Genomic DNA, 19,270 nt, shown 5'->3' on the forward strand with positions numbered 1-19,270 from the left:
ACATTAAAGTAGTTTTCACCTAAATAGTGACACCTAACCTATGAAGATTTACTGTTAATATCTTGGCGATATTTATTTCAAATGAAATTACGTGAAAATTATGAACTTTAGAAAGCTCTATAACACTACAAAATTATTCCAAATTTGAATATTTAAGATAGAATATTCATATGCTTTCTAACAACACAAGATTCAATTAAACTAAGCATCGCTTGTGTTATGTAATTGTTTGTAAACATCTTAATATTACAGAATTTAAATAATTACCACTAATAAAAACATTGTGGTTTGTGAATATTTTAATATTACGGAATTTAAATAATTACCACTAATAAAAACATTGTGGATTGTGAATATTTTAACATTACGGAATTAATTTTAACCAAGTTATATGAAAGACTGTTGCTTGACAAATGTTTAAATACAATAAATTTTTGTGTCTTTAAGGCTATTCATGCATAGCAATATTTGGGCAAACAAATAATTTAAGCCTATTATTTACTTATTCATGAAATCAGCTGTTCGTATCTTGACTAATGTTCTCCACTACCACTCATTACATAAGTCAATCGCCCTATTAGAAATACAAAAATTTTCTAAATGCAACTGTTCAATTTTTTTTCAAAATCTTAAATTTGAGGTCTCTATTTTGAAGGTGTATGAAGGTTTTGTGTCTTGATGCGGTTTTATAAACAATATCCGTTAGATATTTAACTAGTTTTGTGTAAGTAAATAGTATCTTAAAAGGTGATATAGAAATTTGGAATTAACATAGGTGATGTTTTTTGCGTACGTAAAACGTTTCGTTATTTACCAAATGCAAGTTTTGTCTTTGGAAATAACTGTAAAATGTTTTTGTTTTTAACACATTCTAATTCTATATTTTCAAAAATTGGATGAAAAAATAATATTTATGGTTTAAAATTATAACCGATATATTTTTGTTTTTTTTTATCTAGTAAATTGTAGTTAAAGTGCTTCATATATTTTCGTAATTTATTCATTTCCATTTCCAAGATCTTACAGTTACGTACCTCAAAATATGTTTATAATGCTAACATGCTACACTGTAGTCAGTATCTTACTTTCGTTCCAATTTTTCTAACAATCATATACCTGTGATAAGGAAGAAGAATAAAGCAACATTTTCTCTGGAACAGTTAGGTGAAAAGCGTTGTCATGGTAACTGAACGTTGAAAAAAAAACATTACCGTCGAATCTACAGTACCTGAGAATGCATGATTACTTCCTATTACTTTAAACGTGAAAGAGAAAAGTCACCATAGTAACTAGGAAATCTGCAGTAAAAACGACGTCAGGGTAATCTTGGTATAAAACAGGTATATTTCAAAGAAAGATAAATAAACTATAAAAATAATAGTTGTAGCTTTAAGACATAACTCTTAGTTATTACCGTAAGAACTTGAATACGTGAAATAAAGAATCACTACTTCCATACATGTCCACTATATTGTGTTATGTGTATTGTCAATTCTTAAAGGCTTATGGATACAGTATCCTCAGTACAGCCATCTATGCCAGCATTGTGGCACACGAAACATTTATCATTAGATGTTTGTACTTTATTAAGCACTTATGTGCGTTGTGATACAGAAAACACCTTTATTAAGTGTTTATGACATACATTAGTTACTTTGATTATGATTCACAAAATTATTTTGTTATTTTTGCTGTTTTCACGATACAATGAATAGTTTAAGTGTTTTCGTAATACGGAAAGTACCTTGTATTTATGATACCGGTTTTGTATGTTTTTGGTACACTCAACAGTTCTGTATTAGTTGGTGGGTTGGATATCATTTTCTTAAATATAGTTATGTGTAGTATAGTGTACGATATATTTATATATATTTTTTCATATATCAAAGCTTCTGTGTAATATATACCAGTAGCTAATCGACTTATTGTATATATATATTCATTTGTTACTTTAACTCAAAAACAAGCCGAAAAACAAAACAAATTAAACCGAAAAAGCTGTGTCAACTGAAAATATCCCAGGGTACAAATTACAATGTGGGATTATAAATTGTAACCTAAGATTTGGAGGTGACTGGGAAGTAGGACCCACATAGCTGTGGGGATACACCGTCTATCAGTCTTAACCTCAATTCGCCAGTCTCGCATAAGAAATAAAGAATAGCAATAGATATAGAATTAGAAATAGAAATTGAAAGAGCGTGATGTGGGTGCTTTAACCCACAACGTTCTACATGTATATCACCCTTCATTGCCTGCAAACATTTTTGAGAATATAACTGCTCTCCTAAATAAAGATCTAACTGAAATAAAAATAAAGAAGTAAGATACTACAATTTGAGGTTAAATAAGAGAAAACTTACCTCTTGATGTTAGCATTACAGACCCCAATATTGTAGAAAGGCAATACTTGACAGCAAAATGAACGAAGTTACCAGTGTGAAGTGTCCTATCCAGCTGTCCAAACTAGTACAGCTCTCAACCACCACCCATTCATCTAGTCTACTGTTACTATCGTATTCAAAACAAACCCTTATATGCAGCAAAATGTACTTCCACATAATGTAGTGCCAAGTTGGTAAATTATCTTATTCTAAATAAAACTAGTATTAGAAAATTTAAATAAAATTTAACTAATTTTTTATTTCTTTATATTTATTTAATACGTTGTATCCTACCTACAGGTTTTTTTCTCATCATTCTGTAGAAGAACTGCTGTTCTTGTCTCATGTAATATAAATATTTAATTATTTCTTTTATGTTAGTCTCGTGTGTTGTTTCAAGAATAAAAAAGAATTTAAACTATGTTTACAATTAAAAGGAATTCAACTTTAAAAATCATTACGAAATAAATAATTATTAAACACAGAAACTTCCCTAAAAAGGCTTCACACGTATTTCATTGTCCAACGACGCAATCTTCGGGAGTAACCGCAGAGCTATGGCTGGGACTTATATACTCTCATAATCATTCACGTACCAATAATATCATCTAGGTTTAAACTAGCCAGTAGTTTATTAATTCGAGACTTGGATATGCCTCCTTGTTTAATACAATATTTTGTTTTCCAATTTTGATAGTTTCTTTGAATTTTTAATTCAATTTTAAATTGTATTGGGATGACTCTTATGAGCAAGAAGAAAAGGACTCTACCTCCGGGATCATAATAGTTTAAAAATGGCACTTAAGAACTATGCTATTTTGACACCACATAAAAGTAAACACCTCAGCCACTTACGGCCCATTCTGCCAAAATCCTCTGTCCTGTCTAAAATACACAAAATTGGTTTCCCTTTTCGTCTGGTTGCGGGCAATATAGGTTTAATTTGTTGGAAATATTTGTTTATAACAAACTTTCATATATATACAATAGAAAATGTGTTTGATATTGTTAATAAAATTTCGAGGAGATATATAGAATTAACTAATAATTTAGTCCCATTTGACATTGTGTCATTGTTTACGAATGTTTCAGCTAAGGAGGCTCGGGACTGCTTGGAAAATAGATTACTGGAGAGTAATAACTTTATTTTGCTTCACGTAAATGAAAGTTTAAAGCTTACTCATGAGTGGGTGTCAAACGCACATAATAATATGAGAAACATAAGTGTAAAACAGATCAAAGGTTTAACGATAGGATCTCCTCTGTCTTCTCTTTTAAACGAATTTTCAATTTTAAAATTAAGGTGGTTAACATATTTGAGGTGAAACTTTCAGTGTAGTTATGGTAGTAAATGATTTGTTTTTAGTGTGTGGCAGAATGACGTTGGAAGTTTATCAGAACTTGAAAAACAGTTTAATTCGATCAATCCTACCATCATATTTACATTAGAGATAGGAAAAGAGGGTCGGCTAAATTTCTTAGATACGACCATCGAACAGACGACTCTCAGCATCTGTTTATAGATAACAATTTTCTTTGATAATACCACCACATAATAAATCGCGTCGCTCATGGACATAAAAACTATCTGTCTTTTTACATTTGTGTTTAGAGGCTTAAAAATATGCACTTATGATTGCGATGTGAAAGCAACGTTAAGTTTTTGAAACATTTAGCAAGAGACAAATGATATAAACCAAAAAGTATTAATAGATTGCATCACAAACCTATAAACACATCAAGAATGTTAGTATATACAAAGTTAGAGAGAAAATGTAAAGTAGATAATATGAGAGTTTGTTCGCCATACGTATCTCAGAACGGCCGGTATGAGTATTAACACTTTTATTGATAAGGAGAGAACAATGTTTTGATCTTATTAGGTCATCTTCAGGTAGCCCCCCAGTGGCTCAGCGGTATGTCTGCTGACTTATAGCGCTAAAAACCGGGTTTCAGTACCCGTGGTGGGCAGAGCACAGATATTCCTTTGTGTAGCTTTGTGCTTAATTAAAAACAACAACAACATCTTCAGGTTAAGAAGAATTGTTCATGAATTGTTCGCAATATGTTCAAGACTAGTCTACAGTAAAAAGTAATGTAATAAAAAATACATAGAGTGTAGTGTAACATCCTCTCTGCGTTGTCAATTAAATAGTCTCACGAGTAAAAATGACAGAATCAAATAAATTGATGTATGTGGGATTTATAAAATTCCTTTATCCGTAGTGTCGTTTATACTGGCCAAACGTGTAGAAACATAAGATTAAGTATTAAGGAACATAAAAATACGGTAGAAAATAGAAAGTAAAGGAATCGGTGTTAGCAGAACATTTAACGGAAACATCTCTTTAAGACTAGAGTAACACTATGTTGATACCACAGGTAGAATTTAAGATTAAATTAAATATCAGAAAAACAATGAAACTGAAAAACCAAAGATATTGTATTGAATAAGGAAGCTAGTCCAGGTCTATAAATAATAATGTACTAGATAGATGTTTTGTAGCTCTTAGTAGTTTAATCCTAGATGCCGCTTTCAGTAAGTAAGTAATTATGTGGGTATATAAAACCCAAACATACTTTTACCGTTATTCCTGAAGATGGTAAGACACAACCATACCATTACTGAAGGGAATCGAACACCTGATTTTGGCGTTGTAAATCCGTAGACTTACCATTGTACCAGCGGGAGACATAGAACACCGAAAAGTATAAAGATTGTTTTTAGAAGAATTCCCTAGTTTTAATAATTACTTATTGTGTAAAGATTTTAACGTTGTATTCATTTAACTTACAAACAGATGTTCCGCATTTGTATAGATCTAAATCGTTTTTGTTTGAATTAATGATGTTCTTACTTGCAGTTAATATAAACAACAAACTGTTTACGAGAAAATCGAAAAAAAATATTTGCACGTGAAGAAATATGTTCTGATTTTATTGAAGAATATTCCTTTTTTATGGGTTAATCAGCGAATTTAAATTTATTGTGAAACGTTTTAAGTTAAATGGAAGACTGCAATAGTTCCTTGTCAATGTTTCATGTATTCGTTAGCTGGTTAGCTGTTCTACCTGCTGGCCTACTAATGCTCCAATGAAAGCACCTGTGAACGTACGATCGATGTGGACACTGCCAGTTGCTGCCATGCAACAGATCAATAAGAGCAGCCAACCTAAAGGTGAAGCTCTAACAGTAGGAAGATTCCTACTGGCTCGCAGCAGGCAACTTACCTTTTCCGAATGACATTAGATAGACGGCTAGCGTGTGTACGTGTTTCTATATATATATGTATTATCTTGCACATGTACAGATTATTTACATAGCCAGTCTCTTAATAAATTAAGTTCATTATTTATTCCATGTCATATACGATAAATCTAATGTTTCAACACTACTTTTTAATTAAATAGTTTTTGCACGATTTGGTCTACTGTTAATTTTTTTTTCTAAAGCAAGCTAGTTAATGAAACGATTATTGTTGATAGAAATGGAACTACTATAAAATTGTTTCTAGCGAATCTAATGTGTCAGGAACATTTCCTGCAAAAAATAAATGAGACACGAGTAAAACTCGTGTAAATTTAAGTGTAAAAAAGAAGCGCCCAATTCTGTAGACTCGGTAACTAAAACATTATCAGCTCCTGTATTCTCAATTAGGAAAGTAGTAACAGTTATGTAGACTTATGTAGAAAGCTGTAAAAATTATATAGACCTAGTTAATAAAGCAACAAATAGATCTAAATCGTTTTTGTTTGAATTAATGATGTTCTTACTTGCAGTTAATATAAACAACTAAGTTATGTAGCCCTACCTAGTAAAGTATTAAGAGTTTTGCATATCTAGATAGTAGCTACAATTCCTGTAAAAGTTGAAGTACAACAGTAATAATTTCAGTAGGCCTAATAAATGAAGTATAAAGTAAAACCAGCTTCTATGGTCCTAGCTAATACGATGCAGTTGACTAATAGTTAGATGAACTCTTGTAAATTTCTTTAGTACAATAGAAAACCCACATATAATGATGGATACCACAAATATAGATAAAACACCCTCAAAAGAACAAAAACGGGCGTTATATAGAGTCTTGTCTCAAAAATGAACAAAATATATAATAAAGAAGATATTAAGGCAGAATAAACATACGTACGAAGACTCTTCAAAATAACAGATCTCCAAAAAATTTGATAAAGAAGCAGAATAATAAAGAAAATTACAAATACACAATCATAAATTCTCGTGTTAAAGGTCTATCAGAAAACCATTTACGGGAATACAAATGGCATAAGTCACAATGCAATATGTTTTCACTTAGTATGTGGAGAGTGAAGACACCAATTACGACACTTACTTTGAATATAGACTCCACTGGAGAAATAAGTTTGTTTTTGAATTTCGCGCGAAGCTACACGAGGGCTAACAATGCTAGTCGTCCCTAATTTAGCAGTGTAAGACTAGAGGGAAGAAAACTAATTATCACCACCCACCGCCAAGTCTTGAGCTACTCTTTTACCAACGAATAATTGGATTGACTGTCACATTATAACGCCCTCACGGCTGAAAGGGTGATCGTATTTGGTGTAACGGGGATTCGAACCCACCACCCCCAGATTACGAGCCGAGTGCCTTAGCTGATGATTAGCTGCCTTCCCTTTAGTCTCACACTGCTAAATTAGGGACGGCTAGCGCAGATAGCCCTCGAGTAGCTTTGCGCGAAATAAACAAAAAGCAAGCCTTAGCCATCTAGCCAAAAAAATAAGTAAATCAATAACAATCTGAACCCAAGAGCATAATACAACATTCGGTGATGTCGATCTACCATATAAAAAACGACCATACAAAAAAGTCCTTTAATAATGGGGTATGATCTGTATATAAAAAAGGACAAAAAATGATGAAAGAAGTCTTCCAATTCTATTTTCCTAACGATGACTTCAGTTAGTCTAGTACAGAAGAGAACAAAGCATCAATAGTTTTAAAAATATAAATAGTTAATAGCTTTAAATCCTTATGGGTTCGAGTTGAACGAACTCGGGAGTAGTGGATATCACTTTAGGCTTTCTAACATGAAAAGTTATGATCGAACTAGGGCCTTTACCACTATACACATGTTGAATTTCTGAAGACCGAAGCAGATTAGTAATCAAAACATATTATTAATAATATTACAGAGTAAGTAATGGACGATCCGACTTCGGTGATTGTATAAATTAAGAGCTATAATAATGGCTAGCATCCGGTCGATAAAACCGTAAAGAAAGTACATTAATACCAATTCTGCACTTCCAGGTACAGCAGTAAAAAGCAATTCTCATAAACATAGGTAGCTAGCACAGGAGTAGAGCCAACTTATGTCCTAAATATTGAAGTAAAATGTGTTCTTTTTCTAGTTGTTCCTGTAAACCTAATATAGATAAATATCCGTTTTAGACCTATAGAGCTACGGTAGTTCTTGTAAAAATAAGGGTTACAAAGGCAACAGTAGAGATAATTAACATAGTAACAAAAGTTAACCTGAAGATGACCTAGGAAGGTCGAAACGTTTTTCTCTGCTTTATTAGTAAAAGTGTTAACACTCATACCAGTCGATCTGAGATACACAATACGAGTTCTTGTGAAACTGAGAATTATAGATAAAATTATTGTAGTTTGATATTTAATAATATAGTAACTTAATAATATGAGAAATTATGTATGTAGTTTTAATAATTATATTATTTATTCTTACACTACCTTTCCTAAAAAAAGATTTCATTGTTTTCTATCACCTGGTACATCCCAGTGGCAGAGCGGTATGTCTACGAACTTACAAAGTTAGAAGCTGGTTACGATGCCAGTTGTAGCAGAACAATAACAGCCACTTTTGTAGCTCTTTACTCAACTTTAAACAAAAATCCATATTAGGTAGAACAGATATAACGAAGAAATGTTTAAAATATTTAGGATTGTTAATAAATTTCATTTAAAATTAAAGAAAACTAGATTGCTTGTTAATTTGTTAAATAACGTATATTTTAATTTGAAGTTTCTAAATTAGCTAATTGTAACTAAAGAACAATTATCTAATTATAGGTTTTCACAAAATACGTATTTTAAATTAGAACGGACATATAAATTGTAACAAGAATGAGTGAATTCTGAAAAAAAATTGAAAAGTGTTCTCAATTAAGTATTTTATATTTATATAACGTGATTTAATTTCATAAAAATGTGATTTTGAATGTAATATTCTTAACGCATATAAAAATACGCTATAAATTAAAGCAAGTGAAGTTTAGTTTATCCACTTTTTTAGAAGACCTTACAAAGATGACTTATGATTTTTTCAAGTTATCATTTATCTAAAGTAGAAGAAAGGTATTATCACAAGTATCCTAAAAATTGGATAATTTGGAATATTTTTTCTAGTTTTTAACAGTTATTACCGAAATTAAAACATAATTATATGTGAAGAAAACGTTTAAGTTGATAATATAGTTTCTGAAATATGAAGTTTAGCGATTTTAGAATATTTTTGCTTTGACCCGATAAAAATTCGAAAATTATATAAAGGAGAATATTTAACTATAAATGATATTACTTCACTACGTAATTTAGTAGTCCTTAAATCGGACAAAGGTAATTGTGAAGGAATTTTGAATAGAAAAGATTATGTAGATAAAGCTTTAACTATTTTACATGATAACATAAAATTAAATATATTAGAATCTAATTTTACAGTAGCAAAAGTAAAACTCTTTCTTTCAGAATAATTTGACAAAAATTAAAAATGAAGTTTTAATATCGGGAGTTATCTGTAACGAAACTGGACTAGTTGACTCTCATTATGGAATATTTTATAGGTTTCCTAAAATGCATAAACTGTCCTATTAGACCAAATATGCCAAGTAGAGGTACCTTCAGTTATAAATAAGAGTAGTTTACACTGCGGACTGTAAAATACCCTAATTTATAGAACAACACAGCGATTCGACCTTCTTCGGTCGTTGTCATGTTCATACACAAAGAAAGAGGTAATTGACTGATAGCTAACCACATGTTTCAAGGCGGTTCTGTAATTGAGTGTAGGAATGTAGATGGCGTGTATAAAGTTGTTCCTTTGTATTGGTTTATTTTGGGCTTGAGTTGTTGTACAAGTAAGGCTTCCTTAAAATTGCGTTTGTTTATGTTTGATTCTTTATTTAGTATTTGGGTGTTTTCTATGGTTATATTGTGTTTATTTGACTTGCAGTGTTCGTAAACGTGTGAAGGTGATTTTTTGAGTTCTTTGAATCTGGTTTCCATTTTCCTACTTGTTTCTTCAATATAGAAATCGTGGCAGTTATCACATTGTATTTTATAAATAATGTTGGTGTTGTGTTTGTCAGTGTAGTTTTTACATAGTATAGACCTTAGTTTTGTGCCTGGTTTTTGAATAAGTTTGGTATTAACTGGAATGTCATATTTTGTCACTAGTTTTTGTCAAATGTTAGTTATTTTTCTGCTGATGTCAGAAATATATAGTATGCAGAAGTATATGGTTTCGTGATTTTTAAATCTTGTGGTATATTTGCTTTTGTTAGTTGATTTTGCTTTCTGTCTACGTGTATGCGTATAATGTTTTCTACAATTTGTGGAGGAAACTTGTTGATGTTGATGAAGTATTGTTTTATTTTGTCTAATTCATCATTAATTTTTTGGTGAGCATAGTTTTATGGCTGTGTTTATTTCGCTTTTTAATGTGTTGAGTTTTTGTTTTGTTTCATGTGCTAAGTCCCAAATCAAACCTTAATCAACTTAATCATAACCTTAATGGCCAGTTTCAATATCATATCCATCTTTACAGAAGCTCCAACCACTGAAGCCTGCAAGATAGCATTAGAACTCTATATCCGAGACCCTAACCCATCAATAGACGTTTCCAGCAACAAATTAGCAACCCTCATAGAATTCACCGCGATGAAGACAAACTCCATGTTCAACAACCACAACTATATACAAACAAATGGCCTAAGCATGGGCAACCCAGTGTCACCAGTTCTAGCCAATATTTTTTATGATACAAGTTGAAACACAAGCAATTAGCATAGCATTACATCCATCACTATACTGGTACAGATATGTAGATGACACGGTTGCGGGATTCACATCTACAGAACACACACTTAATTTTTCCAATCATATTAACTCTATACATCCCAACATTAACTTCACACGAAAACAGGAAGAAAGCTATCAAATATCATTTCTTAACCTCAAAATTACAAGAACCGATACACAATTTAAAACAGAAATCCACCGAAAAATCACCCATACTGGACTATACATTTCTTGGGACTCAGCACATGAAACAAAACAAAAACTCAACATACTAAGAAACCAAATAAACACAGCCATAAAACTATGCTCACCAGATAAAATTAACGACGAATTAAACAAAATAAAACAATACTTTCTCAACATCAGCAGATATTCTTCGTCATTGTTTGCAGGACTGTGACATAAATATTGCACCAACCAGCTTCGGCCCGGCATGGTCATGTGGTTAGGGCGCTCGAATCATAAACTGAGGGTCGCGAGTTTGAATCTCTTTCGCACCAAACAAGCTATAATGTTACAATCAATCCCACTATTCGTTGGTAAAAGAGTAACCCAAGAGTTGGCAGTGGGTGGTGATGACTAGCTGTCTGCTCTCTTGTTTTGCACTGTTAAATTAAGGACGGCTAGTGCAGACAGTCCTTTTTAGCTTTGGGCGAAATTAAAAAGCAAACAAATCCAACGACATAGATATCTGGGAATAACAGCCAACAAATAAACGCTACGCACTAAAGCGAGGCTACAGATACACAAAATCATGAGTTAAATGTCAATCAACTAGTAGCTCCTGTAGACCTATAGCAATGACTAAGTATGGCAAAGGCAACAGTGGAGCTAATACATACAGCAACAGTAATTCTAGTATGCCTAGACATTACAGCAGTACCAGCTCCTGTAAACCTATTAAGCAATAATAGTACTTGTAAAACTAAGGTTTACAAAGACACCAGTAGAGATGGTAATCTAGCAGTAACGTTTCTTGTGGACATAGATAGTACATTATATATCTACTCATGTATATTAAAGGACCAAAAGAAAATTTATAACTATTAATCATCATCACTTTAAGCAAATATCCCATACATCGCTTGTTTGTTTGTTTGTTTTAATTTCGCGTAAAGCCACACGAGGGCTATCTGCACCGATCATCCCTGATTTAACAGTGTAAGACTAGAGGGAAGGCAGCTAGTCAGCATCACCCACCGCCAACTCTTGAGATAGTTCTTTACCAAAGAATAGTGGAATTGACCTTCACATTATAACGCCCCCACGGCTGAAAGGGCAACCATGTTTGGTTTGCGACGGGGATTACGAGTCGAACGCCTTAACCCGCCTGGTCATGCCGGGCCAATTAGTGTAGTAGTGATTTTTGCTGGCTCAGGTAAGTACAGAAGTTATTGCTATACCTGTGTACAAATGGTAATTATTGTAAGACTAACAGTTAAAAGGGCAACAGTAGACGTAGTAACTAGAGTTGCAGCAGTTCTTGGAGTGTGTGTTTTCTTATAGCAAAGCCACATCGGGCTATCTGGTGAGTACACCAAGGAGAATCAAACTCCTGATTTTAGCGTTGTAAGTCCGTAAATTTACCGCTGTACCAGCGTGGGACCAGTTCTTGGAGTCCTAAACATTTCACCAGTTCTTCTCCTTTATAACTATGTAATAATGGAGGATTTTGTAAAGTTAACGATTATATATACAACGTTAGCCTCAGTAAATGCAGTAGCTGAAGTTTTTTATAGAGCAAGATTGTGCAGCAAATAAAAGTTGTTGTAGATTTATGAAGCAAAGGTAGCTCTTGTTAATCTAAGGATTGCAAAGATAAACGTAGAGCTGGTATATACAGTAACAGCAGTTTTTAGGCCCATATAATAGAGCAACACCTGCTCCTGTAGACCTACAGAAAAACAGTATATCTTTAATAAGTTTTACAATGCCAATAGCGTTACTAGAAAATATAGTAACAACAGTTCTTGTAAACTTAGACAGTGCAGTCGTTACAGCTCCTGTAGACCCAAAAGAAAACAATGGTAGTTCTCATAAAACTAAAGATTATAAAGATAATATTTGAATTGGTAAATACAGCAGTAAAAGCAGTTCTTTTAGAACTATATAGTACAGAAACACCTATACCTGTAGAGTAAGGAACAAAGGTAACTCTATGATTGTAATTCTATGGATTTGAGCGAAGACAGTAAAGGTAACAAATACAGAAGCATCTGGTCTTGTAGACCTTGACAGTACGGCTGTACCTACTTCTACATACCTATGGAGGAATATAGGTCTTGTGAAACTAAATATTACACGAACAACAGTAGTTTCTATAAACGCAGTAGCACCAATTCTTCTAGGCCTGGATAATACAGCAGTACCTACTCCAATATACCTTTGAGGCAATGGTAGTGCTTGTAAAGCTAAAGATTGCCAAGACGGCAGTAGCTCCAGTTAGTACTTTATTAACAGTTATTCTAGGTCTAGAATGTACAGCAATACAAACTTTGTATACTTCTAAACAATGGTAATTCCTGTATGTTTCAGGATTGTAAAGACAACACTTGAGCTAGTAAGTAAAGTAGTATCAGTTATTTAAAACCTAACAGTTCATATAAGATATATGAATCTATGAATATGTAATAGGTCTGGTTAATGCGGGAACGGCTATTTTTATAAACAAGTAATGCAAAGGTAATTCTTATGAAATTAGGTTTACAACAACAATATTAGACCCCCAATACATACAGTTATAGTAGTTATTGTAGGCTTAGATAATACAGCAGTACCAGTTCCTGTAGACCTGTGGACCACTAGCGGTTCTTAGGCTACACTATACAGCAGTAATTCCAGTGAATACGCTACCAATAGTTCTTGTATGCCTTGATTGTACATTAAATATAAGCTGTTTTAAGCGTATGGAGCAATGGTAGTTCTTGCTTGTCTCAGAATTGGAAAAAAAGCAGTGGAACCTGTAAATAAAACATATATTATAAACCTAGATAGTTCACTAATACCTGCTCGTGTATTCCTAAGAAACAATGTTGGTTCTTCAACAACTGTAGCAGCAGATTTTGTAGACAAAGATAATACAGTTGCACACCTATGAAGCAATATAATAGTTTTTGTAAAACAAATGTTTAGAAAGAACTGAATTAAACCATGTAAATGGAGTAGAACAGATTTTTAGACCATGATAGTATATCACAAACAGGTTCTGGAAATCTCTGAAGTCATGTTAATTCTAGTAAAACTAAGGATTACAAGGATATTTATAAAGGCAGCACATAGTGTTGCAGCAGTTCTTCTATACCTAAATAGTAAAGCAGTTCCAGCTCCTTTAACGGTATGAAGTAATGGTAGTTTTATAGTACATAAGATTACAAAGGTAACGATGAAGCTGGTACTTCATGTAACATTAGTTTTCCGTAATGAAACATAGAAACTAGCCGTTTTTTAAAATAATACTTTATATTTGAACACGTTTATTAATTAGTGCCTGTTTTCACACAAAATCACTTTGAATAAGAGATGGTGATTTACTTTTATAAGTATAAAAACAATAGTGTGCTGTGTGTTGTGCCTATCTTTGCTCAAAATGTACTTCTATAGACAAATAAAAATTTATTTAAACACAAAACAATATGCGTTAATTCACATTCTATCCGTATTCGCTACGAGTGATGTAAACATGCAAATATATTAATTATAGATAATATATTATATGAACCCAAACACACAAGTACATGGTGACTCGAGCATTGCGTCGTCGTAACTCCAGGCAACGAGTTCATAAACAAACAGAAAATGTGTGATCCTGAGAGACGTAATTGATAAAATAATAAGTCCAACATTTACTGATACCGTACCAATTAACGTATCTCTGTCTCCGTATCTTTCGAGTTCATTCAAGGAATGAAAGACAGTAAAAACGTTCAAAATAAATTCTTCCTGAGGTTATACACAACAGTAACTAAATATATATAAATAATAATAACTTTTATCATATTAGCGATATGATAAAATCGAAACATATTGACAATTTAAAAAATTGTCGTGGCAACAAATGCAAACATGTCTTAATGCTATTATAGGAGTGTTGGGCTGTTGGTGGTAAATGATGGTACAAATTATTTTTCCTGACCACTTGATGTTTCCGCCAAAAAAAAAAAAGATTTCTCTTCCAGGAAGCATTACAGCTAAATACAACAAATTGTTTTAAGTTGAGTTCAGCAACAACAACAAAACCGTAATTGAAGTTCTTGAATGGTTTAGTTTGCTCTGCTCATCCAAGGTATCAAAACTTGGATTTCATCTGAAAAGCTTTCCAAAAGATCGCAATGTCCTGGATTTACAAAGATACATTTTAGAAACGGTTTCGTTTGCAATTCGGAAATCTAACGGAATTTATTCAAGTCTGTTCCAAAGCTAGAAAAATTAATATATTGTTTAATTGATTTTTTAAAAAAATTGTTTAGTGTCAGTTTTTTGTTTGCTTTGTTACATAACTAAAATGAAAATATAGATACACATAATTTTAAATAGATTATGAATATTCTTTCCAGCTGTTTTCAGTGGTTTAGTCACTATTTCTACATAATATAGTATTTACGTGACTTTTATATAATCATACGGGTAGTGAAGAGTTACAAGTAAATACTGTTATTATATATATCTTTTATTTTCTAGATTTTTTAAGATGCCAATTTTATCAAATTGAAGTTGAACTAAAGCTTATATTAAATGAGTTGAGGAATTTTTATGTGTATTTCAAACCACGTACTCAATCAATTATTATTTTCTTGTTTGTGGTTCAGGTAAATGTTATATAAAACTATTAATGTAGTTACACACGTATTTTCAGTACTTTTAATTTGTGTGAGGAAATGTGAAGAAATGCAATTCACGAACATGCTGCGAGCTTATAAGTAACCACAGTCGAAATTGGGCACCTTAAACTACATTATATGTGATAAATTACACAAATAACTGAGAAAAAAGGAACCAGGCATGGCCCATGTCCATAGCATGCCTGAATTGTGAATTCGAGGATTTATAGTCTACACCTATTTGCATAAAAATTCACTTCACATTTTTAGGCCATGGTTGAGGTATATGAGAAACAATCAAATTATCAGTTCATTCATTCATTCACTCAGGTTACATAGGGTTAGGAATAGTTAGACAGATAGCTCTTGTGTAGTGTACTCAAACAGTTTAAAGAAATACACGAATAAACAAGATACAGAAAACATCTTTCAACTACTAAAATCAAGGGCTCATTATCTCTCGGTGGACTCAGCAGATAGCCCGATGCGGCTTTGCCATAAGAAAACATGCATACACTCACTCTATTAAGCTCAAATAAATTTTTGATGTAAATAAAAAAGTAGTTTTGACTAAAATTTTGACCGTTGATAAGATGAAACAAGTCACTTATTTTGTATGAAAATTAATAAAGAAATATCATTAAGAGAGAATGTTATATTTTTAATGTTTAATATTATTACTACATTAAAGCATATATTTACCAAAAATTAGCAAACGTTAGGCATGTTTATTGTCAATGCTTACCAATGAGGGATAACATAGTTCATAGTATTCAGAGAAAATGAAAATGGATAAATTCATGGAGGCCATCTGTATGTATTCGAGGTAAGCAATTTGTATTTGAACAGAACGTTGTTAGAGCTCCCAGGTCTCAGTTTCTTTCAAACTCTACAGAATAATTTATCCCGATCAGATAGGAACTTCAGAGTTTAGTATAAACCGTCTTTCAAGTGTAGGTGTTGATTCCAGCTTTACAACCCTATTTACAGTACGTGTAACATAAACATTTCTCTTCGCTTTTAGTTAAAGTATTACGTTGTTAAATGTACGCTTTTATCGCCATTTACGCAAAATGCTGTGACAGGTATATTTATGTCAGTCTTTATTTAAAATACTATGACAATAAACATACCACCAAATCCCTGTCTCATCACAATAAACTGTATCCTGAAACATAAATTTATTCCATTGTTTCATATAAAATTATACATTTCTAATAGTCTGCACTTATTGATAATTAATTGCAGTTCTTGATGACGAGAAACCAGCTTGAAATAAAAATGTATCTCAGAACGGCTGGTATGGGTATTAACACTTTTATTGATAAGAAGAGAACAACGTTTCGAACTACCTGGGTCATCTTCAGGTTAAGAATGAGAGAGTTTGAATGTGACACTTGACGGACACATGTCTTAGAAACGAGAGTATAATTGCGTACAGGATTGTAGGGGGCGTTATAAGAGGATTATAGGTTAATAATTAGTATAGGTATAAGGAGTTTCTTTATATTGGTTTAATATTGATTTCAGTTGCCGTATAAGTAGGGCTTCGTTGATTTTGCGTTTGTTTATATTTGTTTCCTGACTTAATATCTGGATGTTTTCTATGGTTATGTTGTGTTTAATGAGTTGCAGTATTAAAAAACGTATGATGGTGTTTTTGTGTTCTTTGAATCTAGTTCCCATTTTTCTGCAACACAGAAGTCGCGGCAGTTGTTGCATTGTATTTTATAAATTATGTTAGTGTTGTGTTTGTCAGTGTAGTTTTTACATAGTATGGACTTTATTGTTGTGCCTGGTTTTTCAATAAATTTGGTGTTTACTGGAATGTTGTGCTTTGTTATACGTTTTTTTCCAAATGTTGGCTACTTTTTCGCTGATGTCGGGAACATATGGTATACAGTAGTATGAGGTTTTGTAGTTTGTTGTATCTTGGAATTTATTGTTGGTCTAGGTGTGTGCGTATAATTTTTTCCACGGTTTTTGGAGAAAATTTGTTAATGTTGATGAAGTATTTTTTCTTTTGTTGATTTCATACTTAATTTTATCGGATTAGCATAGTTTTGTGACTGTGTTTATTTGGATTCTTAATATATTGAGGTTTTGTTTTGTTTCATGTGCAGATTTCTAGGGAATGTACAGTCCAGTATGGGTGATTTGCTGTGGATTTCTGTTTTGAATTGTGTATTAGTTCTAGTGATCCTGAAGGTAAAAAATGCCATTTGGTTAGTTTCTTTCCTGTTCATAGGTGAACTTAATATTGGGGTGTGTAGAGTTAACGTGGTTAAAAAAATTAAGCGTGTGTTTTGTAGATGTGAATCCGGCAATTGTATCATCAACACACCTGTAGCAGTATAGTGGTGGGTGTAAGACTGAATTGATCGCTTGTGATTCAATCTGTGTCATAAAAATCTTGGCTGGAATTGGTGACACAGGATTTCCCATACTTAGGCCATTTATTTGTAGGTGGTTTTGGTTATTGAATATAAAGTTAGTTTTGATGGTAGTGAATTCTACTAGGTTTGCTAATTGGTTGTTGGGGATATGTATCAATGAGTGGGGGTCTTGGATATAAAGTTCTCTCCTTATCAATAAAAGAGTTATTACCCTTACCAGCCGTTCTTAAATACAATTAATTACAATATGCAGTAAGTTATATACTTGTAATAATCTCCACGTAACCTGATTTAGTAAATCATATTTCTTCTATCTACTTATTAAAGAAAGTCTGCCTTTAGTAAGTCAAAATTCATGTCTGCACAAGTGTAATAAAAACGATGAAACCGTTAAACTTTCTAAGATTAATCATGATATCGAATGTTAATAAACACTGTATAAAGACATGTTTCTATCTAATAACCTTACAATGTGTCGCTACACATACGTTACATAAAAAATATAACTATCTCCATCTAATCACGTTACCTTACGCTGTGAATTACGCACACTACATAAACACACATCACCATCTCTATAATCACATTACAATATGTTTTAGCACGCAAGTTACACAAACAGACATAATCAGCTTCACTATCTCCATCTATATATAGTGGAACTGCTTATGAGACATGTACAGTCGTGTTATTTTCATTTATATAAAAAACATCATTCGTAAACACGCCTTACTACCTCTTTTAATCATAATAGAGTACTTTGATACACTTTTATCTTGCCCATCTTTATTCAGGATTTAATTTTCATAAACACACTTGATTGTGTTTATCCTGCGACCAATTACCGTTCAAAATGTTATGACATGTCAATATGTACTTATCTCCGTACAGTGAGTTCTTTAGTGTTTTTCTTTGTATCTTTATCTTTCTCTCTAATATCTATAACTCCAAAATTCTCTTGGTGCACGCAAATCTAAGACAATAGCAAAACAAACAATAGCATTGCAGCACAATAAAATTTGAAGTTCCAAAAAGAAGTAAATAAAACATAGATATAAACTGACCAAAGTACTTATCATTGTTCTTTTATTACAGTGTTTTAAAATATTTTTTCTCAATGTTTACATATTTTGTTACATGTGTTGCATATGATTAAATATTCATTTCACATGCATGTCCTTTATATTGAGATTATGCTTGTGTCTAAATCCTTAGGCATGTCTTAAATCTCAGCCAACAGATTTGTTTGTTCATTTGAAGCTAAGCACACAGCTACACAATGTCATACCTGTACTCTGGTCACCAGAGATATCGAAACCCGTTTTCTAATAAAGAAAGTTCACAGACACACCGCTTTGCCACTAGGGTCTAAAAGAAATCGAAAGAAGGGAGTTTGTACTTCAATCAACGAAATTATAGTGAGATATAACTACTGCACCTCCTGTAGAATAAACCTCGAAACTGGAGCGTGACCCACCTTTTCACTTCTGTAATCCCTCTACCCTAATATTTTATAAGCAGTGTCAGCAATGTAAGTGTTAAATGAAATAGTCTTACTCTAGGCTTCATTCCTCTGTATACTGAAAACAACATTTA

The sequence above is a fragment of the Tachypleus tridentatus genome, chromosome 2 (genome assembly GCF_004210375.1).
Source record: "Tachypleus tridentatus isolate NWPU-2018 chromosome 2, ASM421037v1, whole genome shotgun sequence".
NCBI lineage: Eukaryota > Metazoa > Arthropoda > Merostomata > Xiphosura > Limulidae > Tachypleus > Tachypleus tridentatus.